The sequence below is a fragment of the Schistocerca piceifrons genome, chromosome 1 (assembly GCF_021461385.2).
Source record: "Schistocerca piceifrons isolate TAMUIC-IGC-003096 chromosome 1, iqSchPice1.1, whole genome shotgun sequence".
In the NCBI taxonomy this organism is placed as follows: Eukaryota; Metazoa; Arthropoda; class Insecta; order Orthoptera; family Acrididae; genus Schistocerca; species Schistocerca piceifrons.
The window spans coordinates 172,762,587-172,789,605 of record NC_060138.1 but is presented as its reverse complement, the minus strand read 5'-3'; the positions used below and the strand labels follow the sequence as shown (position 1 = coordinate 172,789,605).

Genomic DNA, 27,019 nt, shown 5'->3' with positions numbered 1-27,019 from the left:
TGTAGGGGAAGGAGTAGAAGAAAAGGTTACAGGAGAATATGGGCTTGGGACGAGGAACGGAAGAGGAGAAAGACTAATTGAGTTCTGTAACAAGTTTCAGCTAGTAATAGCGAATACCCTGTTCAAGAATCACAAGAGGAGGAGGTATACTTGGAAAAGGCCGGGAGATACGGGAAGATTTCAATTAGATTACATCATGGTCAGACAGAGATTCCGAAATCAGATACTGGATTGTAAGGCGTACCCAGGAGCAGATACAGACTCAGATCACAATATAGTACTGATGAAGAGTAGGCTGAAGTTCAAGACATTAGTCAGGAAGAATCAATACGCAAAGAAGTGGGATACGGAAGTACTAAGGAATGACGAGATACGTTTGAAGTACTCTAACACTATAGATACAGCAATAAGGAATAGCGCAGTAGGCAGTACAGTTGAAGAGGAATGGACATCTCTAAAAAGGGCCATCACAGAAGTAGGGAAGGAAAACATAGGTACAAAGAAGGTAGCTGCGAAGAAACCATGGGTAACAGAAGAAATACTTCAGTTGATTGATGAAAGGAGGAAGTAGAAACATGTTCCGGGAAAATCAGGAATACAGAATTACAAGTCGCTGAGGAATGAAATAAATACGAAGTGCATGGAAGCTAAGACGCAATGGCTGCAGGAAAAATGTGAAGACATCGAAAAAGATAAGATTGTCGGAAGGACAGACTCAGCATACAGGAAAGTCAAAACAACCTTTGGTGACATTAAAAGCAACGGTGGTAACATTAAGAGTGCAACGGGAATTCCACTGTTAAATGCAGAGGAGAGAGCAGATAGGTGGAAAGAATACATTGAAAGCCTCTATGATGGTGAAGATTTGTCTGATGTGATAGAAGAAGAAACAGGAATCGATTTAGAGGAGATAGGGGATCCAGTATTAGAATCTGAATTTAAAAGAGCTTTGGAGGACTTACGGTCAAATAAGGCAGAAGGGATAGATAACATTCCATCAGAATTGCTAAAATCATTGGGGGAAGTGACAACAAAAAGACTATTCACGTTGGTGTGTAGAATATATGAGTCTGGCGAGAATTATCGCACAATCAGCTTAACAGCTCATGCATCGAAGCTGCTTACAAGAATAATATACAGAAGAATGGAAAAGAAAATTGAGAATGCGCTAGGTGACGATCAGTTTGGCTTTAGGAAAAGTAAAGGGACGAGAGAGGCAATTCTGACGTTACGGTTAATAATGGAAGCAAGACTAAAGAAAAATCAGGACACGTTCACAGGATTTGTTGACCTGGAAAAAGCGTTCGACAATATAAAATGGTGCAAGCTGTTCGAGATTATGAAAAAAGTAGGGGTAAGCTATAGGGAGAGACGGGTGATATACAGTATGTACAGCAACCAAGAGGGAATAATAAGAGTGGACGATCAAGAACGAAGTGCTCGTATTAAGAAGGGTGTAAGACAAGGCTGTAGCCTTTCGCCCCTACTCTTCAATCTGTACATCGAGGAAGCAATGATGGAAATAAAATAAAGGTTCAGGAGTGGAATTAAAATACAAGGTGAAAGGATATCAATGATACGATTCGCTGATGACATTGCTATCCTGAGTGAAAGTGAAGAAGAATTAAATGATTTGCTGAACAGAATGAACAGTCTAATGAGTACACAGTATGGTTTGAGAGTAAATCGGAGAAAGACGAAGGTAATGAGAAGTAGTAGAAATGAGAACAGCGAGAAACTTAACATCAGGATTGATGGTCACGAAGTCAATGAAGTTAAGGAATTCTGCTACCTAGGCAGTAAAATAACCAATGACGGACGGAGCAAGGAGGACATCAAAAGCAGACTCGCTATGGCAAAAAAGGCATTTCTGGCCAAGAGAAGTCTACTAATATCAAATACCGGCCTTAATTTGAGGAAGAAATTTCTGAGGATGTACGTCTGGAGTACAGCATTGTATGGTAGTGAAACATGGACTGTGGGAAAACCGGAACAGAAGAGAATCGAAGCATTTGAGATGTGGTACTATAGACGAATGTTGAAAATTAGGTGGACTGATGAGGTTCTATGCAGAATCGGAGAAGAAAGGAACATGTGGAAAACACTGATAAGGAGAAGGGACAGGATGATAGGACATCTGCTAAGACTTGAGGGAATGACTTCCATGGTACTAGAGGGAGCTGTAGAGGGCAAAAACTGTAGAGGAAGACAGAGATTGGAATACGCCAAGCAAATAATTGAGGACGTAGGTTGCAAGTGCCACTCTGAGATGAAGAGGTTGGCACAGGAAAGGAAGTCGTGGCGGGCCGCATCAAACCAGTCAGTAGACTGATGACCCAAAAAAAAAACGTTCTGCAAGGTCTGCAGACGATCTTCTGTAAAGTTTGGAAGGTAGGAGACGAGTCAGTGGTAGAAGTAATGCTGTGAGGACGGAGTGTGAGTAGTGCTTGGGTAGCGCAGTGGTAGAGCACTTGCCCGCGAAAGGCAAAGGTCCCGAGTTCGAGTGTGGGTCCGGCACACAGTTTTACTCTGCCAGGAAGTTTCATTAGTGTGTTGTTCAATTTGTCAAGCTCTTTCTTTGCAATAAATCATCCAATTTTTCTGAAATTGTAATCATTTGCTCGTCTGTACAACTACATTACGACTACCGATTTTCACGCCATTTAGAAAATGCCTTTGTGGTGTCACCGCCAGACACCACACTTGCTAGGTGGTAGCCTTTAAATCGGCCGCGGTCCGTTGGTATACGTCGGACCCGCGTGTCGCCACTATCAGTGACTGCAGACCGAGCGCCGCCACACGGCAGGTCTAGAGAGACTTCCTAGCACTCGCCCCAGTTGTACAGCCGACTTTGCTAGCGATGGTTCACTGACAAATTACGCTCTCATTTGCCGAGACGATAGTTAGCAAAGCCTTCAGCTACGTCATTTGCTACGACCTAGCAAGGCGCCATTACCAGTTACTATTGATGCTGTAAAACATGTACCGTCAAGAGCGATGTTCACCAATTATGGATTAAAGTTAAGTATTCCAGCAGCTACGTACGTTTTTTGTTAGTCTCATTTCCTTGACCTGTTCCAGACCTCACGCCAGCCTGCGTGAGCTAAAACGCGTGCTTTTCGGCTTCCTCTCATAGTGGGTTGGCTGTCTTGCCAATCCACAACAGCCTTCGTGGTGCATCGTTTTTCTGTTTTATAGTGTATATAAAGCAGACTGTATGTGTAAATGTCTAGGATCTCCTTCCAAACCCCTGGACCAATTTCAACAAATTTTCAAAGAAATGGCACGCCTCACGAGCATCGGCACTACGAAGTCGTTAACCTCGTAACTCGAACAGGAGCGGAGATACGGACAAAAAAATGGTTTTCTTTTCAGCTGTGGCGCATATGTTTCCCTGCAAGACAGATGGACTGCCTCACCATCCTGCTTTACACGGCAGCCTACACGTCATAGGCAAGAAACGGTTTTATAGCCCTCGACACACAGGCCTGCACGATGGGCGGTTTGTGTTGGAATAGTCTCGGTTTGCCTTATCCACCAGCTTTGCAGGGCAGCATACACATTGCAGGGCAGCCTACACGTATGGGGCAGAAACGATTTTCAAGCCTCTGATATGTAGGCTATCATTCATTACACGTGTATTGTGGCAGTAGTAGCAACCTGGCTTTATTGACCTGTTTTGCAGGGGAAAGGTTGAAATGGACAGAGGACGATATGGACAGACAGATGCAGGAGGATGACGTTCTCAAGAGAGACGCCTAGCAAGACGAAGAGACAGAGAGGGCGAGGACGTGGACAGAGGGAGAGGGAGAAGGAGAAGGACAAGGGGATGGGGAGTGAGGAGATGTGTGCAATATTTGTGTCAAATGCATAAATGGGTGAAGATACGGGGAAAACGCTACGTGTGTGTGTGTGTGTGTGTGTGTGTGTGTGTGTGTGTGTGTGTGTGTGTGTGTGCGCGTGCGCGTGTGTGAAGTGGTACTAGTTGTTGTAGTTGAGAACATATGGATTTTAAGAAATGTCAGTATTACTGTGTTAATATACATATGTGAGTGGGGCCTGTTCTGCTGGACATGTCCGTAGTAGCAGCATACCGTAAGTAGGCAATTTGATGAGTCAGGAACTGTGCCCTGGTAGCCGAAGCCATAAGCAATCGCTCATGAGAAACAATAAATCCGGGTTCGAGTCCTGGTCTGGCACAAATTTTCCTGATCTTGGATAGCCTTCCTACAACGATTCCAACTAGAATCTCACAAAAAAGGACTATGAACATAGCAGTAATATGCAGAAACTTTCAAACTATAGGTCTATATCACTCACGTCAATCTGCTGTGAAGTTATGGAACATAGAACACATTTTGTGTTCCTGTCTATCTGAAACGTTCGTTTTTTGGAGTCTACAGCGCTTCAGAGGCGTCGTCTGATGTGACACCAGTGGCCGCTGACAGAAAGCGCCCACTCCTGATGGTGATATTTGGTTCGTGGGGCGCTCAACTGCGCGGTCATCAGAGCCCGTACAAAGTCCCAACTTTTACACAGTCCAATTTTATTCACAGCCCAATCTAGCCGCCGTCAATAATGATGATGATGAGAAGGAGGAGGAGGAGGAGGAGGAGGACAAAACGAACACCCTGTACCCAGAAAATCTCCAACCCGGCCGGGAATCGAACCTAGGACCCCATGATCCAACCCACTCCTGATGGTGTACGCCACGCCTGGGTCTAATAACGCGGCGTCCTCTCGGCTGGTTTAAACGTTTATTGGCGGACCCTGATTAATTCTCAGCACCGCTACAGTTATAAAAGCATCTCAGTAGGGGTCGCCTGCCTCGCTATGGCGCGCGATACATGTTTAAAACTGCCACTACTCGAGCGCTACTAATAAGCGCCGTGTAGTAATGTACTGCTGTCAGTATGAGTACATAACACGACCACAGGACTGGAAAATGTACACAAGTGACAGTTCATACTCCACCTTCGGCCGGCGATAATTTCCACCAAAAATATGGGCTAGAATACAGTTAAAAATCACACGAATTTTCTCCAAGTTTCCACTGACACATATGGAATATATTGGTTCAGTTAGATCTCACCAAGTCCGTTTCACTCATTCAAGGACAGGTCATGCTGGCTAATGGCTCCACGTTCTAGTAGTAGGCGGCCTTTCTCTTGCGAATTCAGCTCACTCACTCACTAAAATGCAACATGCCTTGAAAGTGTCAAATAAAGCAGATTCACATGGCGCGCACGGCTGTAGCACTATCAGAATAACTTTATTGATGACTGAGGCTCACTCGCTCCCAACTCGGCACATTCAGCGCTAACAACGTCGCCTAGGACCAAAAGAAGCCACAACTCGTCCCCTATACCCGGAACGTCCATATATTTCGCGATCTCCAACGAGCCAATCTGCCTCACGAACACAATTTAGGTATTTTCACTGGCCATTTCTTGCTCCGACTAACAGCGCTTTCAGAAAAGATTTGTTTCCTGCCAGGATTATTCAAAAGTTGATTAGTAATGTATGCTGGAAAAACATCTGCCATAATGGGAGTCGTTAGCCCTTAAGCCAGCACAGTAGGTCTCGACCAGAAGCCATTTAGAAGGATTATAGACAGGAGCATCGATCCTAGACCGGATCAAATATCCTGACCCCTTCACACGGGAAACCGACCTTGGCACTTACAACAGCGAACAGGATGAGCAAACGGACGCAGTCAAGCAGCCAGGAGTAATATGTTACGTAAGGATTTTTTTGGAAATTTCCCTCTCTGGGAATCAACAAGGATACTGCAAACACAAATCTCGCAAAACACAGATCCCTCTATATGTACGTGCGACACAGAGGGCCGTAGACAATGGCGCCGAAGCTGATGCCGTGTGAATTGAGTTCTGGAAGGCAATGTCTACTTCTAAAGATCAAAAACAATTGCAAAATGATATAGACAAGATACCTGCAATGTGCGAAAACTGGCAATTGATTCTAAATGATTAAAAGTGTAAGGTCATCCACTTGAGTTTTCAAAGGAATCCATTCCACTTTGGCTCTACAATAGACCACTTAATTCCACAGACTGTCGATTTAACTCAATATCTAGGGATAACAATTACGAACAACTTAAACTAGAACGATCACTTTACATGCTGTTGTGGGAAGACTAACCAAAGACTGCGTCTTATTGGCAGAAGACTTATAACATGCAACAGGTCTACTAAAGAGAGTACCTACATTACGCTTGTCCGTCTTCTGCTACAATATTGCTGTGCGGTAAGGGACCCTTAGCCGATAGGATGGAGGGAGACACCGAAAAAGGGCAGCTCGTTTTGTATTACCGCGAAATAGGGGACGGAGTGTCACGGATATGACGAGCGAGTTAGGGTGCCAATCGTTATAGCAAGGGCGTTATTCGATACGGCGAGATCATTTCACGAAATTTCAACCACCGATTTTCTCATCAGAATGCGAAAATATTTTGTTGGCGCCCACTTACATAGGGAGAGATGATAAGCGAAAAACAATAAGAGAAATCGGGGCTCGCACGAAGAGATTTAAGTGTTTGTTTTACCCGCACGCCGTTCTAGAATGGAACGGTTGAGAAATGGTGTGAAAGTGATTAAAAAAACCCTCTGCCTGGCACATAAGTGTGAATTTCAGAGTAGTTATGCAGATGCAGATGTGGAAACTAAATATTAGCTTACTAATGATCGGATTAAATTTGAGACTAGGTTCAGGAGTTTCTTGCACATATGGAAGTTGCTGTCCACAATATTTATAAATGATCTACTAGGCATCGTTGGGAGCTCCGTGAGGTTATTTGGAAACGATCGGGTTACAGATGGGATACTTGAAACGTCATAAATACATAGCAGATGAAGGGAGATCTGCAGGGCATCGACGCTTGGTGCGCGAACTGGCAGTGAACTCTCAACGTAAATAAAAACAGAGTATTGCCCATAAGTGCTGTACAGACATGCCGTTCTTCGATTAAAGCATAGGCGATAAATCACTCGACACTCTAACAACGTTAAGATATCCCGGAGTACTCATCCGAAGCAAAAGATATTATAAAACTACATTTAGGGAAACAAGATGAAATGAAGAGATGAGTTGTAAGTTTAATTGACCTGCGACAGAAGTGCCACACAAAACACCTATTTGACTGATTTTTGAGTACTGCTATTCATACGATATAGAATTAATAGAAAGGATACAGAGAATCGAAAAATAACCGTACGTTTCGCCACTGGTGAGTTTAATAAGCAAGAAAGCGTTCTGAAGATGTTCATCCAACTCCAGTTGGAGGCGCTACCAGAGAGGCGTGATGCATCACGCAAAGTTTACAGTTAAAATTCCGAGAGTACACGTTTCTAGAAGGTGTAGGCAACGTATTACCTCCTTTCACACACATCTCGCGGAATGACCACGACGAGAAAATACAAGGAATTAAGAGCTCTTACCGTCGTTCTTCCTGCACGCCATTTACGAATGGAATAGCAAAGTGTGGACACAGTAGTAGTACCAGATGTAATCTTCGGTGACCGTCGCAAGGTGGCTTGCGGAGTACTGGTGTAGATATCGCCTCTTACTGAGCCGGCAGCATCCCCAAACGCCAAGCTCCATTCATCTCTTACACTAATTTTCCTCTGTTATTCGGGCCATATTTTCGTTTACTTGACTGGAATGCACCAACCACGACCTGTTGTTTTTCGTGTATAACTATAAATCTCGTTCAAATCTGAACGAACTTTTCGCGCCGTGCACGCGTGACGGGCGGTAGAGTGGAAGCTTAGATGGATACATGGCGTGATTTCAAATGGTTCAAATGGCTCTGAGCACTATGTGACTTAACATCTAAGGTCATCAGTCCCCTATAACTTAGAACTACTTAAGCCTAACTAAGCTAAGGACATCACACACATCCATGCCCGAGGCAGGATTCGAACCTGCGACCGTAGCGATCGCGCGGTTCCAGACTGAAGCGCCTAGAACCGCTCGGCCACAACGGACGGCTCAGGTCTGTAGACATGTTACCTGCAAAAATTACGTAACTTTATTAGTTTCGAGCTGAAAATTAAAACTTTATGACTGTCCCCTGTAAAGTTGCAGTATCGTGTAAAACGCAGCAATCCAAACACAAGTACCATCATAACCCGATTTAGATATTAGATGTCAGGCTTTACAACTGATTCAAAAAATAATAAGACATCAGCCAGCAGTGTATGCGTATGTGTCGACACCCACGAGAAAGACAGGTCGTGGCGTGTACGTCACAGCACGTGACACTACAGGCCTTACGAGTGCCAGCAACTGTCTGAGGCGGGGAGAGAATAACTATGTCAAACGACTTTAATAGTTCTTGACTGTGCATGTAAGCTCTCAGTAGCACACGACAAGTTGAGAAGTTTAGTGGGTACTTTTTCAATTACATACTGATTTCCTATGAACCCTGCACGAAGCCGAGCGTTCGCGAAGTGTGGCGGATAAGCCGACTAGCGTGACGTCACGAATTCGTCGCGAGGCCCGTATTCATCGTGGGCGCCGCGTATGTATGCGTAACGTGACGTCACGCGGGCAGCGGCGGCGACACAGCGACTGGGCTATTTGCGGGCCGGCAGTTTCAGCCGCAGCCACGGCCGCAGGTGCTGGCAGCCGTCCGCTCTAATGGAATTCTCATTCATACCGCCTCGGCCGCACTTTCACCGCTCCACAGCCTACACTCCGACACTGTCTAATTACATCCGCGCTACTTCGTGAGACTGTGGCCTGTATCACTAGTAAGGCTGAGAATTTACTTCGATTTTCATACAGATTATCTACGAAAATATTAGTGTCCCCTATGATTTAGAACAAATTTTTAACACGGTCTTTGTCTCAGCGTTACACCATGTTATAACCATAACCACTGCGATACTTTGGTCTTCGCTGGCCCTCTCGTATGTACGGAGACACGAACGAAAGCGTTAAATCAATACGAAATTACAATGAAATCAATACCATTAGCTGTTGATGGGCGTTGATATACATCAACGGGGACAGTTGAAAATGTGTGCCCTGACCGGGACTCGAACCCGGGATATCCTGCTTACATGGCAGACGCTCTATCCACATCTGAGCCACCGAGGGCACAGACGATAGTGCGACTGCAGGGATTTATCGCCGGCACACTCCCCGTGAGACCCACATTCTCCACACACTACATTCGTAGTGTCCCTGCCATTATATGCATTACTCGCGGCAGACAATCCACCGAGTCCCGTAAGAGTTCAGACAAATCATGTGCATCCGCACTGAAGGAGGTCATCAGCCGGTTAGCCTTAAACGATATGAAGATGGCATCTGTTCTTTCGGACATGTCCGAAAGAACAGATGCCATCTTCATAAGATCAACAAGTCTCCGATTAAAACGACTGCTGTAACAACGTCAAAAATACACAAGGAAGTGTCGCAACAGCATAATACGCAGAACCTTTACAGGACTGGGCGAAAACATACGTCATTGTCCACAACTGCATCATTCCTCGTTTCGTATAAACTAGCCGCCCTTAAGACACCAGATCCATTTTTTCGACTCACATACTGTGCATTCTCTTGAAAAATTAATGCTGTTTCTGGGATAACTCATCTACTACAAAACAGAGCTACGCCCACCGCAACCGACGACCGTAATTGGCAGTAAAGTATCTCTGAAGAAGTGATGTGACGCAATGGTTAAACAGTGACCTCCTAATCGAGAAATCCGATATAATATGCGCACTGCGCATTCTTATTGAGATGTATCGTAATTTCTTTACATCCTACCAATATAATGCGGAAATCACTCGCTCAGTGTTAACGCATTCGATTTCTTTACTAACTGCTTTTTCAGCTCTAATAATCGACTTGAAAAGTTGCATGGAAATTTTTCACATAGTCCGTATGGTAATAAATAATACTGGCTTATCTCAAAGCAAACTGTCAAGTGTATACAGGAGCTCAAGTGACATCTTTCTCTCTGCTGGCAACCGCTGAAAGCTGTTGTACTGAACGCCGGAGAATAATTCCTCCGGTTGTTAGAAAATATAGATAATCTACCGATAACTTGAGAACGTCCACTTTATATCTGCAGACATTTTTCGAGATAAAAGCTTCGACAATATTAAATTCTTCATAATCACATAACCCTGTGTGAAGCAATAGTACGGGGAGAAATAGAAAACATTTTACTCGTGTTACTTTCACTCGCGTATGAGGCTGCAACAAGTGTGTTCTGTGGTGATAATTTAGAACAATCCACTCAAACGTACGAGTAACTGAGATTAGTTACTACATTCTATGATGCGTAAAGATATTTGCACTTGCGTATCCTAGTCCACAGGAGCATATGGATTCTTATTTGCTGTGAATTTTTTCACTCAACCTTAGGTAACATCTGAATCATGACACCACGTGATGCAACATTCCTTCTAGCCCCGATTCAAGTATACTCCACAGCCTGGCTTGACGGAATCACTACGCAAATAATATTCTGGCCACAGCATGGGAAACGTTGCGGAACGAGTACCGAGAAGACGCTGCGGAAATGTTCCACTGCATAAATTTTGAGTTTGTTTTAATGTCTTCCTAGATGCTTCACAAACTTGAATCTTCTCGTGTGAAGGGTGCCAGTACCTCTGCTCGGTATAGCTAGATCTCGGCTGTACCATTTACATCTCCACTATAGAAGTATGAGCGTCAATTCTACCTCCACTCTCTTCTTTCATTGCCGCTCTTCTCTGTCGAGAATTGGCCCCAAATTCCGAAACTTCACACAACAAAGTAGCTTCGGCGTACTTGCAGACCATTTGTGTTTCCAATACCATTTTAGTGGGAAGTCACTGATGTTGCAATAGGTGTTTCTGGAGACGAAAATGCGCGGTGTTTGTATTAATTTTTTGAAGCTTGTGAGCTTATCACGCGAGGGAACTACTGAAAACATCCACGAAAAAAGCGGCTTACCAATTACGCGTTCGACTGATTCTGGAGAACTGATGGTCACTCTAGATCCCATTCCAGACTGAGTACAAGAAAGATCAAATGACTACCGGTGAATTTGGTCACGGATTCGTTCAGGAAGTGCGAATAGTGGCAGGCACTACCGTAGGCGGCTAAGACGGTGCGAAGCACGGTGCGGAAACAGGCCTTTCGCCTCGTTTTCTGCCCGCTCGTGGTCTCGCGGTTGCGTTCTCGCTTCCCGAGCACGGGGTCCCGGGTTCGATTCCCGGAGGGGTCAGGAATTTTCACCTGCCTCGAGATGACTGGGTGTTTGTGTTGTCCTCATCATTTCATCATCACCATCCAGGAAAGTGGCGAAATTGGGCTGAGCAAAGGTTGGGAAATTGTACGGGCGCTGATAACTGCGCCGTTGAGCGCCCTACAAACCAAACATCATCATCATCATCATCATCATCGTTTTCTGCGTCACGCGTCTGCTCAGGGACAGTGGTACTGATCGTCGGAACAGTGTTTCCCACCAGTAGACTCCATTGTCAGCCTTGTTGTGTCGTATTTCACTGTTCTCACTCAAAATTTATCCAGCCGCTACTGAAACTGTACTCTCACAAATTAAGAAATCTGACCGACTTTATTCCAGAAGTGTCAGTACCCTGAAAGAGTATGGTGATTTCACACATTTACATTGTTTGCATTTAGACAAGTGAGACTTACAATGTTGATGCAATTACATTAACGATACTGTTTCCAGATCGGGCCGTACACTTCCAGTCTAGATTACGTCACAAATAACACCCGACTAGCAGCTGCATTTTTGTCGCGAGCATACTTCTCAGCAACATATTACTAATTACACAAAAATAGTGTTGCATAAGAGCAAAATTTACTACTGAAATCTCGTGCAATTTCATTCCAGCAAGAGTCGTGCAGGCCTAACGTACTTCCACCAAATACACCTCGCGAAATGGCCACCATGGGAGAAGAAACGATGGTGGTAGCTGCGACAGTGCAGACGATCGCACTGAAACTCTAACAGTTCCCCTGTTGGGAAGTCTAGTGGAATATGCGACCGTCAACGTACGTGGGAATTTTCTTCTCAATAAACACAGAGCATCAAGAGGTTATATCAGTCCGCAAATCGACATTAGCAGTAAAGTATTTGTTCAGTCGCTAGTATATTTCTTGTGGGTATCCTCTTGAGAAAGTGAGTTTGGAGCAACTTTTTTGTAGAGATCCAACGTGGCAGCCTTTTACGGCGCAGCGTCTATCTGGCGCCTGTGACGCCACTGACCGTCTGCCGAGATAGCAGCCGGCCGAGCCGGCACCTCGCGGCCTCCATTCATATAAGGCAATTTCCGGCCCTCCTGCATCGATCACTTCCTTCTGTCGCCACATGCTGGACTCTAACGATTTCATTTTAACGTGCTCGCCGGTGAAACGGCGTGGAAATGTTACTCGCTGCGTCAGTTGGTTCGATAGCAAAAGATTCATGTACTAGAAGAGGCGAAAGACATTAAACGGGCGCAGTAGCTGAGAAGGCAGTTATCGATCCGTACATGGAGAATACAGTAAAGGGAACTTAAAAGAAATGTGCAGCTTAAGTTAAATTTTAAGATTAACGTTTCGTCGACAATAGTATAGATTGTCTGGCCTGTGCCGGCCAGAGTGGCCGAGCGGTTCTAGGCGCCTCAGTCCGTAACAGCGCTGCTGCTACGGTCGCAGGTTCGAATCCTGCCTCGGGCATGGATGTGTGTGACGTCCTTAGGTTAGTTAGGTTCTAGGGGACTGATGACCTCAGAAATTAAGTCCCATAGTGCTCAGAGCCATTTGTCTGGCCTGTACGTAGTTCAGTGAGACTGAGGCAGCACAATCTTCTCCTACTCACCACCTTTCCCTATCGGACGGGAAGTTACACTCAGTTGCTGATATGCTGTCCCTGGCCCGAAAAGGCGTTGGGCTTCCTGTGGTGTCACCGCCAGACACCACACTTGCTAGGTGGTAGCCTTTAAATCGGCCGCGGTCCGTTAGTATACGTCGGACCCGCGTGTCGCCACTATCAGTGATTGCAGACCGAGCGCCGCCACACGGCAGGTCTAGAGAGACTTCCTAGCACTCGCCCCAGTTGTACAGACGACTTTACTAGCGATGGTTCACTGACAAATTACGCTCTTATTTGCCGAGACGATAGTTAGCATAGCCCTCAGCTACGTCATTTGCTACGACCTAGCAAGGCGCCATTACCAGTTACTATTGATGCTGTAAAACATGTACCGTCAAGAGCGATGTTCACTATTTATGGATTAAAGTTAAGTATTCCTCAGCTACATCCTTTTTTGCTAGTCTCATTTCCTTGACCTGTTCCAGACCTCACGCCAGCCTGCGTGAGCTAAAATGCGTGCCTTTCGGCTTCCTCTCATAGTGGGTTGGCTGTCTTGCCAATCCACAACACTTCCCCTCTCTCTAGGTGTTTCGTAGCCTAACTGAAAACTGCTTTTAATAACAGTGGGACTGTAATAACGTAAATTAGGCATATATTCGGCAGTAAGTAGTCCTGTTACAAGTTTTCTAAGATGTACTTTCCAATCTGAGAAATTTGGCACGAAACTTTCTTCAAAATTGGCTCTCAGCAGATGCGACTTAACTGCTGAGGTCATCAGTCTCCTAGAACTTAGAACTACTTAAACCTAACTAACGTAAGGACATCACACATATCCATGCCCGAGGCAGGATTCGGACCTGCGACCGTAGCGGTCGCGCGGTTCCAGACTGTAGCGTCTAGAACCACTCTGCCACTCCGGCCGGCAAGAAACCTTGTTCTGTAAAATAGGACAAGGTATAATATATGAAATCACATGGAAAAAAAAGGCAGGCAAACGATAGTACGTCCAGTCCCTAGAGAAAGCGAGGTATGGTTGAACGAGAGAACGATAAGAGGGTTGGGGTTGTTTTGGGGGAAGAGACCAGTCTCATCGTATTAGGAAAGGACGAGGAAGGAAGTCGGCCGTGCCGTTTCAAAGGAAACATCCCGGCATATGCCTGGAGCGATTTAGGGAAATCACGAAAAACCTAAATCAGGGTGGCCGGACGCGGGATTGAACAGTCGTCCCTCCGAATGCGAGTCCAGTGTGCTAGCCACTGCGCCACCTCGCTCGGTTAGAACGATAAGAAAACGCTTACCTCATTATATTTTGTGAGGTCGCGATTCAGCGTGCTCGCGATACAAACGGTATAATGGCGCGGTAACAACCAACGTGATTGCTGCAAGTTTCCGAACGCGAACCCTGCTAACCTACACGGACGACCCTAACACAAGGCTGCTCACGACGTAATAAGAGACATTGTTTCTGTCACGAAATAGCGGCAACCTCCGAAATACTAATGTCCGCCACGTGAAGGCGTCAGAGGCCAGCAACCGGTCCTGCATGTCAAGTCGCGCACCTAACCGTAGTGTCCGTCCGCAGTTAACAGGTAGATCCCCGCAGCCAATGTGGGAGGCGGCGGGAACATACCGTAGATGCAGCTTCGCCCCGGCGGGCGACACTCACGTTGGAACACCTGTTTGAGCGCGAATTCTCCGAACTAGGGAGAACTGGTACATCCACGACACCGCGTGACTTCGGCTGATTCTAGGTCACGATGGCTGGTCGGAGTTAGAAACTCCCTTTTTCTATATGTAAGGCTAATGTTTTAACCAGTGTTGTTCCTCGCTCGGTCTAGGCAGCGAAACGACACCGTGGGGCGAGGAAGTGGGAGAAAGTGATTCTTGTGCGCTGCCAAATACCGTGCAGCCTGTTCGCGGTCTTAACAGCTGCGTACTGCTGCCAATAGGTGTACATAGTTGGCGCATGCGCAGAGGCAACCAGTCTGCATCGGATTCCGATGAGCAGCTGGCGGTGCTTGGCTCCGAGCCGAGGTCGCGCGGTCGATCGTAATCAATCTGGCCTGTTACGACTGCGTCAGCTTAGCGCTCGAGCAGTCGCAGCCAGTCCCGCACACAACAGAGCAATAAATATGACAGAGCCGGTAACACGAGTAGGAACACTGTGACTTAATTTGATTAAATAGCAGCTACGGTCTGATAAAAACGTATTAGTTCTCTTAACTGTCGGTGTACATCTGCCCACACAACATCTCATGTTGTGATAACTAACTCATCACTTGAACATGCCGTAAGGCCGTAACCAAGTGGCACAATAAATGCATTTTTTTTTTTTGCAACTGCTAAGTAATCGAACTGATAACAGCAGTTGCGGATACCTTACGTCCACGATGAGGAGCACTATCTGACAAAATAATATCCTGACTTGACTGGCTACGGGAAAGTACAGTCACAATCTTTGGCAGATAAATCAAAATAAACTACTTTAGATCAGAAAGTTTGTGGTGGAAACGTTCAGTTTTCTCTCTACGGACTGTAGAGAGAGTGGACCAGGAATATTTGTATTTTGTGTCGCTGGAACGCAGCTAATTCTCATGACTCACTCGACGGTCACGTTTCTTTCCATTTTATAATTCAAGTAACGTGCAAGTCAGCATTTTGAAACCCAAGAATAATGTTCGGTGCATAGCTAACCTTGCCATTAAATACGAACGGTAGACATGCAACTTCGCGTAAGTTTATCAAACAGAGTTTAAAAATGCTGTGAGGCTATTTAAAAAGATTCACTGGTTTCTTGTGAATTTCTTTCTCGTTTCTTGTCATGACGGGTTTCGGAATTATCCCGTCATGTGATGACGTGATGAATGAACATAATTTGTTTATACATATGGCAGATGGTAGAAGAACCTTATTATGGCCATTGTAATAAAACGATATCAAGAGTAATAAAATGCAAACCTCCGATACATACCATAGAGTACGTACGTACAATACGACTTTGACATAGTAGTCGCGTATCGTCAACAGGTTTCAGCTTCATCAATTAAAAACTGAACGCCAACAAGAAACGTTACAGTCTCTGTATGTCCATCTTTTCAAAGATGGTTGCGGGACTCTGCTATTCGCTACAGGATATCAAATCAAACACCTTCCAAGCGCCTAATTTCCAAACTTATTTTATTTTATTTGGGTACCAGTTTCGGCGGTTTACTGCACTACCTTCAGACCCCTGACGGACGAGTACGGAGTTCGACCTCGGTTGTGTTCAAAACAGGGGCCAGCAGTCATCATCTGCCATCTGGTCAGCAGATGATGGTTGATGTGATCGCAATAGCAAAAATCTACCGGTAACAGTATTTGAATGCTGGCCACTGGTTTGATCACAACCGAGGTGAAATTTTCCTATTCGTCGTTCATGGGCCTGAAGGTGGCGTTGTAAACCGCCGAAACTGGTAGCCAAATAAAATAAGTTTCGAAATTAGGCGGCTGGAAGATGTCTGATTTAACACCCAAAAACGTTACGGGCATAAGACTAGAACTGTTGTGTCACATCGAACAGTCAGTGCTGCAGATGAGGGCGCTGGAGGACAGGTATGTGAACCAAGCGCCACGACTTCACGTGGCTTAGTGGCTTCTGCTGGTGGTACGCTCACAGGTAACGTTCATGTCAGTGGCACAATCTCTGTAATCATCGCTAAGAGGCCCAATTACCAAGAGCGTATCCAGTATTTGTGACTGGAATAGGAGACGCAATCCAGTTTTGTGGGAAAGTAATTGTATCGTAAATGACGCACACTTTCTAACAAAATAAAACTATTGAAGACTGTTTATTAATCGACAAACTTAGCAACGCAACTATATGGTAGATATAATGTGCCTCCATTTGTTTAACCGGGAATGTTTAGTGTTTATGATGTTTTCAGTTATTATTTTGCTGTCACGCAAATAATATTCAAATGCATGCAAATACTTTGTATATCCACGTTCTTGTAGTTCTTTAAACTGGCTGGTAACACGAGAAAAAAAAAACATAGCGAACTGATGTGAGCCGCGTGTGGCTCAGTTCCCGCCATCATGTATTTTAACGTACTTCCACCTCACTACGTTAATTTAAATTACTACTGTCACTGAGTTGCTGCTTTGCCTGACTGACCGGCGGTAGCAGCGCGTATCGATGTATCCCCTTTCGTAGTATCTTTGCTCGACTGCTATTACTTCCCGATCGTTGTCTGTCGTAGGCGAGTTCGGGTCGCGAGTTCGGGCTGCCAGTCAGTTGGAACGCGTCTGGAGCGCAGTCCGGACCTGCCAGTCGGGGAGTTGCAATGCGGCACTGGTGCAGTAGGGTTGGAGCAGCAGTGAGGCCTGCGTCGACATGGCTCGCCCGACCATTGCCACCACGCATCACTTGAGCCGGGCCACGGTCTTGGTGGATCGTCGGTCGGTCGTCCTACCGGACGACACGTTTTGGCTCGCTGATCGATCATGGGTCTGCTGTGTGTGTATGCATCCACTCCCGATTTGTCTTCGTTCAGGTCTTCGTGCAGTTTTTGTCTGGTTGTGTGTGTAGTTGGCGTTATTTCCACTGACGACCATTTTATATGTTGTCGGCATTCTGAGGGGAGTCGGTCGGTTGCTGCGGACCAGGGAGGGTATCTCCGCGCGGTGCAGTCGGCTGGGTCAGGTGGCGGTCCCTGTGCAATGTCGGAGTGTGTGTGGAGCTGTCCGATCGCTAAGAGCTTCGTGGTTCACCGACCCAGGACGTAAAAGTTGAGTAGTGGTTTCAAGTACCCAAGCCACGTTCATTCACGTTGTGTGGGTCGTTTCGGTGGTTCACTGTTGGGGAGGTTTTCCTGTGAGTAACACGGAGTGTTTGTATTGCTGAAATTTATGCGCCATGCGGTGGAATTAACTATATTGGTTGACTACAATTCAAGTGCACCAGCGGAATTTTCTGCCTCGGTGTGTAGTTTCTGCTGTCGGTGTGTAGTTCCGACAGCTTAATACATATACATATTTTATTGTGGATAATCATGCCCATAACATTTTGTGTTTGAATGCTCATGTACCGATTGGTGGCAAGCAAGTCGTTTGTCGGTCGGTCCGTGGCTGTCCCTTGGTTGGGTTCCGACGGATCAAGTGTAGTTGGGCTCACCACCTGTCTCACCTAAGTGAACGATGGCAGACTGTCCACACATTTGATAATCTCTAGCTGAAAAATACAGACAAAGAAGGACATCTCTCACATCTCTTGAGGCGTGACCCACGAAGAGGAGAGGGTGAGCTGTTCCTTAATCCTCAACACACGACCAATTACATGGTGTGCAGTAGCGGAACCGACATGCAGATTCGATGGCTGTGCAAACTGTTCTACAGCCACATCTGTTCTCTGAAAGCCGCTTTATGATACGTAGCACTGTCACTTCCTCCCTTTCCTGTTCCGTGACGGACTTTCTGCGGGAAGGACGATTGTTGGTTAGCCTCAGTGTGATCTCGAATCTAACTTACCTTCTTCGTCTCTTACCTACTTATGAGGAGCGTCATATTTGTTGACTCTTCAAGGAAAATTCGCTCTCAGAATTTTAAATGTGCACGACACCATAATCCACGTCGCCTCTCCTGTTGCGTCTGCTACTGGAATTAGCAACTCCGTGACGCTTTCACATGCACTAAAACAACGTGTTTCCGCTCTTAATCCTCTGCGGCATGGATTGCAGATTCACGAGCAATATTCAATTAGTAATCGAACGAGGGTGTTGTAACCTACCTCTTCCGCGGATGGTCTGTTTTTCCTGTGTATTCTTCCAAAGAATTTGTGTGGCGTCTGCTTTACCTGCGATGCCAGAATGACACTCATTGCTCTGCTACGGGTTGTACGACGAAGCTCGAAAATACGCGAGGGACGAACGAGTGAAGAAGCTACTATAATCCGATTAAAATGACTTCGCAGTTGACGTCCATCACTTGCCTCTACAGTGTTGCCACATCGGCTGCCGGCTACCGCTCGGTTGCAGGGTACACGCACACACATATACGGCGCGTCACTTTAACGTGCCCTTAGCGCTAGGATTTCACCCGGAACAAGTCCCGCCCATTCACCCCCCTCCACGCCTATCCACAGTATAAGGCCCTCCCCTAAACGGCCGCCAGTTCCGCAAACTGGAAGCTACAACAAAGTTGTTATCGTCGCAGTCCAACATGTGTTATACTGTGATGAAATTCAGTAACGATAAGAAATTTAAGCTTTTCTGGATAGTAATGTGATATGAATCTGCATTATTAAAGAAATAAAAATATTTATAGAGAATTGAAAGCATCGCCAGCAATAGAAAACGAAAAAATAACGTGATGTTATTTAAGGGCAATAAGGAGAAATTTTCATTAACTAATTCACTTACTATAATGCGTTTATTTGAGGGAAACAGCAGAGCAAACATACAATGCGAAAACAATGGTCTTGAATCTGTCATGTCGGCAGTAAAGCCACGGATGCACTCGAATAACTCTGTTGTCTAAAATCACCGTTATATAGAAATAAGTGAAGGTTGTTTTGTTTATGTAGGCCCTCATAATAGCTCACGAAAATTAAAGAATATAAGAATGTCATAAAGTAGAAATGCCTAGTGAAAGCAGTAAGATATTTGCATGTATGACATATTTCGTTAGTATTTGCATGGGTAATGGGTGAATTTTAACTTGTAAATTCTTCCAATACCATACCTGCGCATTATAAACGAGGTTACAAAGAATTGTAGCTGTTTCTGTGTGATTAGTGACCTATATGCTGTTGCAAACGTCTCAGGAAAATAATGTGTCGTTATTCTTTGTCCTGTCTGTTTTAACCAAAAGATTTATTAATTTCGTAAATGTCATTCAAACCATTTTAAAAAAATAATAATGTGATGTTTATGTTTGTCACAGAGCAGTTATGGAGGAAATATATGCTGCGGTGTTTCATGGCTGTAAAACGTCCTTCATGCTGTGCTAGTCCTTCTTTCACCCCTAAAACTTTTCAGCAAAACTATTCACTGAATAGCACGCGAAATCAGCTTGGATCGATCTAGCAACAACAAAGTAATTTTGATGCCCTCTGGAAGTATAGTGAACATTGGTGCTTGTTTCACATATACTGTCTGAGTTCTGAAACTTAAGTGTCAAGTATACTGTGGTTCCTCTTTCTCCAAACAAATTATTCTTTGAGGGTAGGTTTATCCTGTTTTAGCTTTGGGTGCTTTTCCTCACATAGAAGTATGTTTCTTCATAGGCTATTCATCTGTATACTGAGTTCTCGTATTTAAAGAATTCAGTGCTACATTGTTTTCTGTTATGTTTGCTGTGGAAGTACCTGGCACAGCTGAGGCCAATTGTGCACGTTTTTTGCAACGCGTCTTTTAACTATCTGGCAAAATTTAAGACCTAGCAAGATATTAATTTAACATTCACTCCAAGTGCAGCCGAACGCGGTAAGCCACGTGGGTCAACTGAAACGATGCCCAGGCGCCGAACGAAGACCGGGAAAACCGGGGGTGAGTGGGCGGGACTTGTTCCGGGTGAAATCCTAGCGCTAACGATTCCTGTCACTTTACGAATGCTGCTGTTAATGTGTAAAGCGGAGCAATGTTGGAAGTGGCCGCCGCCGCCGCGAGGTGTGACAGAAACGGGAGATGCTTTGCCGACAGCTGATTTCAATTGACCACTGACTAAGCTGCGGTAGACGTCGCGTTTTGTAGTCCTGAATTTAAACTCACATCGTAATTTAACCACATCGCGATGTGCAATGTATCCGAGAAAACGGCGATCAGCAATGAGCGGCGTAAATGAGACCACGACCGCTTTGTTCAGGGCTTTTAAGGCTAACATCTACGAGCAAACTCAAGACAGAAAAATTTCAGTTTCAGCGTAAAAGCAAACTGTAGTTTCTCGCTGCCACTGGTTACCTGAAATTAACCTCATACTGGCTACACGATCTGCCGCGTTACCAGCCGATAAGGAGCCCTGGTTGGCACTTCGCTGCGGACTATTGGCAAATTTGAAACGAAAAATGAGTGCTAGGACGAAGAAAAATGAGTGCTAGGACGAAGAATAATAGTAAGTAAAAAAGTCAATACGGTGATTAAAATTGTGCACCCAAGTACTGTAAATTAAAAAAAAACATTTAAGCCAATTAATTAAATAAAAATAATAATCAGAGTCTTTTGGTTAGATTTAGAAAAACAAAAAATTGCCTTGAGTTGACGAGGTTCGAACATATGACCTTCCACACGCCAGATTAGTACGTTACCCACTGTGCCACGCCATTACATTTCGAAAATATTTATGACTATGATGACCCAGTAGAAACATTGTTATAGTCTTCACGCAATGTCAGGTGATGCTTATCTAGTGTAAGCCGATCTCTGTTGTTATAACAACTGTACATGGGACGCTGAATAGCGTCTTGTGCGGAAGGATCCAGGAGTGTTGGTTAGTGTAGTCTATGAAACATGTGTATTTCGTTAGCATCGGTGTGTGTGTGAGGGGGGGGGGAGGGGGAGGGAGGAGGGGGGTGGTTAGTTTTCGGTGCGGTGATCATGTTTGATGAAATACGAAATAAAAGGCCCACACCCAGTATTCCGGATACAATCACAACAAGAAAGAAAGCCGGACAAGGAATGGTAAATGAACTGACTCTTGTGGCAGTTTGGCAACGGCGAACGGTTCGTGCATTATGTTGACGCTCTTCACCGCAAGAAAGCTGCTCCAACGCGTGAAGTGTCACCTATCAAGTAATTTTAATCGAACTGCGGTATAGGTTACTGCGTCATAGACGTGGCGTGTACACTTGCCGATAAGCTGCACTGTCTACTAGACCACGTGCTTATTGGCTGTTTTGCACGCAGAGATGGCGACGACGCCCAGTCTCTCCCGCATCCGTTCACTCCAGGCTGAAGGTAGGGAGAGCTCTGCCTGCCTGCCTGCCTGCCTGCCTGGATAACGAAGTGGCGGTAACGCCAGGCATGCGTCGGCACGCCGCACCGGGGAGTCACGTTCGCGGTATCTGCGCGTCACCGCGCTACGGGGAAGCGAGACGGGCTGCGGTGCACACCTGCTGCTCCCGCTGACTGGCAGGTCCATTTGCGTGCCAAGGGAAACTACGACGCGGCCGGAAGGAACTAGTTTACAAAGTTTGTTTCCCTGTAACTTACACTCGGAGAACCCTAGAGCTGGGCAATCCCAGAGCAGCGAAGTTGATTCCAACGTGTTCTCGAGAAATGACGTATTGGAATATCATATCCTAGGAACAGCATCTCCTGTTTTACATTGAGGATCGGCTCGTGTCAACAGCTTTGAGGATCAGAATAAGAACAGTTGCTCACTTTTTACACAAAAAAGAATGTTGCTTTCAAATTTGTATTTAAGGATATTTCGTATTTGCATTAACATATCCTATCGAATTTCGCTAACAGGCGAAGCGCACACCCAACAAACCACCGTTTGTGTTTATCTTTCGCACGGTTGTAGTAACAATTGCTGCTCTAGTACGATCCACTTCTAAAGCGTCTACGAAAATTAGAGTTTCAAAGTTTTAAAAGCCTGCTGAACACAACACAGCGGCACAGCCGTCTAACGGCAGCGTTTGCGCGGCCGTCTAAGGCGAAACTTAGGACTGCGTTCGAGTCTCGACAAGTTTTTTCGAAGCTCTTGCCACATACTTCTACCGCTACGAAGATTTATATTTCTTCAGAAATTACAATATAATAATAATAATATAAATTCGTGATGTATTGGATATTACTTTATCGATATATTCATCTGCATACTAAAATGTTTTTGCAGTGGAGCTATTAAACTTATACCTATTCGTCATCATTGGTAGGTAGGCCGACATAATTTGGACTATCTACAGTATTGTGTTGATGCTTACGTTCGTAGCGTTTTTCCACAAGTTTAACGGATTCACATAACAGAGATTTCATTCATCTATAATATACAGGTTGAGTCACTAACTATTGCCACCAAGAGTAACTCCGAAAGTATGATAGGAGCTGCAAAGTTTGTCGGACAAAGGTTGCATGGGACAACGGGGGCCATAATATGACGTTGAATTTTTGTTGCTAGGTGGGGTCGCTTCAGAGATATGATGGTCAACTATGTTTCTTAAAATGGGATGCTATGGTTTGACACTTATTTTCTGACAGTGGCTATCGAGATGACTCCAATGATGTGTAACAGTAAGGTCTTTGAAGGTCAAATGAAGGTCACAAAGGTGGCATGAACGTCCATTTACGGAAGGTTTTCGAAGTGATGATCATTGGTATCAATGCAGTGCTGCAACCTTCTTATCATGGAGTGAGTGGTATTCCTTATCACATCTGCACTTACCGAAGCACATGCTCTGACAATTCTATCTTCAGGTGTAGTTGGAACATCTTTATAAACAATGTCTTTTACGAATCCGCACAAGAAAAAAATCCAGAGGCGTCAAGTCTAGCGAACGAGCTGGCTACGACACATCTCCTCTGCGTCCAATACAACGATTTGGGAAATGTCTCTACAACTCATTTCTAGCTATCAGCGAAAAATGTGCCGGACACCCATCATGTTGATACCACATTCTGTTCCTTGTTCCTAAACGTATTTCTTCCAATACCAGACCTAATGTTTCTTGCAGGAATGTGGTGTACTTCGTATCATTAAGATTTCCTTCGATGAAATAGGGGCCTATAATTCTGTCCTGCAGAATCTCACACCATACATTCACCGAACACGGTTTTTGGCGTGCAACTTATCGCAGCCAAAATGGATTTTCAGTTGCCCAATAATGCATGTAATGCAAACTAACATTTCCATGGTTCGTGAATGTAGCCTCGTTAGTAAATAAAATCAAATTAATAAATATGTGTCATAGCCGGCCAGTGTGGCCAAGCGGTTCTAGGCGCTTCAGTCTGGAATCGCGCGACCGCTACGGTCACAGGTTCGAATCCTGCCTCGTGCATGGATGTGTGTGATGTCCTTAGGTTAGTTAGATTTAAGTAGTTCTAAGATGTAGGGGACTGATGACCTCAGTCCCATAGTGCTCAGAGCCAAATGTGTCATACCTCACAATCTGAAGTTGAGCCCATCGGCAGAGTTCGATGCGACGCTTACAATCCGTACCAGTTAATTCTTGGTAGAGACTGGTATGGTAAGAATGATATTTACGGCGATTCAGGACACGAACAACACTACTACAACGTCTAGGGTGAGTGCGTTGAGGATATCTTTCAGCATATAAGTCTCTTGCTTTCAGTGAATTTCGATGGCATTCTCTGTCCATGAGAAGCCTATCGACTTGTTCTTCGAAGGAATACATCATTCACATTCGCTTGATTCGACGATACTAGTCTTACCGTTCCTATTAGTGTTGTATTCCGAAACCGTCGAATGGTGTTTACATGCCAATGAAACATTAGATGGATACGCCGTATTCGGCGAATATTTACTATTTGCACGATATACGAGGGAGAACTGTCAGGGCATGTGCTTCGATAAGTGCCGAAGTGATAAGGAATACCACTCACTCTATGATAAGAAGATTGCAGCACTGCACTGATAAAAATGGTCATCACTTCGAACACCTTCATTAAATGGACTTTCATGCCATATTTTTGACCTTCGTTGACGTTCAGACCTTACTGTTACAGGTCATTTTATTCGTCTCGATAGCCGCTATCAGAAAATAAGTACCAAACTATAGCATCTCATTTTAAAAAAACAAAGATGACCTTCATATCTCTGACGCGACCCCACCAGCAACAAAAACCAATGTCATATTATGGCCCCCGTTGTCCCATGCAACATCTGTCCCACAAACTTTTCAGCTACATTCACACTTTCGGAGTTATTCTAGGTGGCAATAGTTAGTGACTCACCCTGTATTCTTCTTAACTACTTATAACAGTCTGCCAACGCTGGAGTAACTTACAGATTCCGCGACTGGAGAAATTACATGGTTTTGAGGCGAACAACTCGTCGAGCCACGTTCGAAGCCGCCTTGTCATTCGCGAAGGAAGTTACTTGACCGTTGTTCGGCAGAGAGCGGGAAAGGTATGAATCTGAGAGCGCAAGATCAGGTGAATAAGATGGATGGGGAATGACTTCCCAACCCAACTCCTGTATGAAGGCGGGCATTATCGTGATGTACCATCACTTCACGCAGTTTTTCAGGTGGTTGTTCTTGGATTTCGTCTGCAAGACATCTCAGTTGTTGACAATAAATGTCAGCAGTGATGGTTACACCTCGGGGAAGCAACTCGTAGTACACCACGCCGTTGCTGTTCCATCAGGCGCATAGCATTATCTTTTGTGGATACACGCGGGTCTTAGTACGGGGAGTCGCTTCTTTGTTTGGGCTCAATCATTCCTTTTTTCTCCCTACGTTAGCATGAAGACAGCATTTTTCGTCACCAGTAACGATTTACAGGATAGAAATGGGTAGCGTTGTTCACGAGCCAACTGATGACGAGCCAACAGAGATGCACATATGGCCACCCGCTGATTATTGTGATTTTGGCTAAGAGCATGCGATACCGACACACCCGGATTGTGAACCTTTCCCACAGCATGCAATATCGCACGATGGCAGAATGGCCGCAGTTCATCAAATTTGCCAGTTCTCGAGTACACTGCCGTGGATCCTTGAGGATTAATATGTTTAAACGATCTTCTTCAAATCCCGGAGGTCTTCCCGAACGTGGAGTGTTACTACTCTCAAAACGACGAAACCATTTTCTTACCGTTCGCTGTCCAATGACATTATCCCTGTACACGGCGCAAATGTTCGTGGCTGCCTCCGCTACTGTCACCCCTCTACTGAACTCAAACAAAAGAACACGGTGGAAACGTTACGATTTCTCCACTTGGCACTCCATTTTTTTAGCGTCTACATTTCCACTATGACAAAATGTAAACTCTAATATCAACAGTGAACTACAAATGAAAAATGACAACTGATAAATAAAGCCATAGCAGCGGAATACAGCATTCAAAACAAAAACGCTACGAATTTAATGCACCAACGTAATAAAAGCGTGGATAAAAAACTAGCAAACAAACATATGTTATGAATATCACTTTCGGAAATACTATTTTTTTTGTAAATAACGTAACGGAAAACACCTCTTTATCCCTGAAAGAGAATGGCAATTCGTTTTTTTTATGTAAGCCATGCATATTTCAGTACAGGCACAAATGCCGGTGCTGTTAATTCCGGCAGCACGAGGGAGTGAAGACTATGACAATCGTCACGGGTTAATACTTCTCTCTGGAACTATGGAGAGAGAGAGAAAAAAAACCCTTCTGCAATCTTTCCACGAAATTTTTGACTCGGCGAGTGTAGTATACACCGCAAGGATATTACAATAATGAACATTTGGTGAAACTTCCTGGCAGATTGAAACTGTGTGCCGGACCGAGACTTGAACTCGGTCTCGTGTTCGAGTCTCGGTCCGGCACACAGTAGTTTTAATCTGCCAGGAAGTTTCATATCAGCGCACACTCCGCTGCAGAGTGAAAATCTCATTCTATGAACATTTGGTGTTTTAATCTTCAGCGTGCACGTTGATCGTGCGTTTTCATCTTGAAAGATTTCATCATACAATACTGAATTCATTGTTGATTAGACACAGGTGTTTGGTGAAGACTAGGAAAAAATAACCACAACAGATAAGCGCAGCATGGACAGACATATATTCCCGCCGTTTCAGCCGGTTCAGCTAACGCCGGTGCTCGAGGGCTGCAGCTCTAGCACGGTACTTAGAGGCTTGTAAAACTCAAACTCAGTTTCTAGCGAACGCTTGACATGTGCACTGAACAGCAGTAGCATTTGTTATAACTAAGTACGTAGAACAGTGATGCGGACAACAGCACATTCGGGGAATCGTTGGGTGAATAGTTCCTTTAATTAAAAAAAAAAACTCATTAACTTATTTTGAAAACAAGTTTGATTTTCAGTCTAATTCCAAAATTCTTTCTTTAACCTCTGTGTCAACAGGAAAAGACCAGAGTGTTATTTTCCCTACAAATAAACTTGAATAAAATTAAGAATTTAAAATTAACATTAACTTTAATCTTTTAGCGGAACAGTTACCTCAATCACGTGACAAAAACGTATAGCAAAGAAAGTTTATTTAGTTTCATGTAAAATGCGAAATGCTA

The 27,019-nt window shown here is 44.8% G+C and overlaps 1 protein-coding gene and 1 non-coding gene across 2 annotated transcripts in view; both read right to left on the bottom strand.

Annotated features, from left to right (window-relative positions):
• LOC124784259 (G protein-coupled receptor kinase 1) overlaps positions 1-27,019 on the bottom strand; it is a 1,113,962-nt gene that overhangs the window by 848,927 nt on the left and 238,016 nt on the right. The window lies entirely within an intron of this gene.
• On the bottom strand, positions 9,048-9,124 carry Trnat-ugu. The gene has a single exon. It is a non-coding gene; the product is annotated as a tRNA-Thr (tRNA).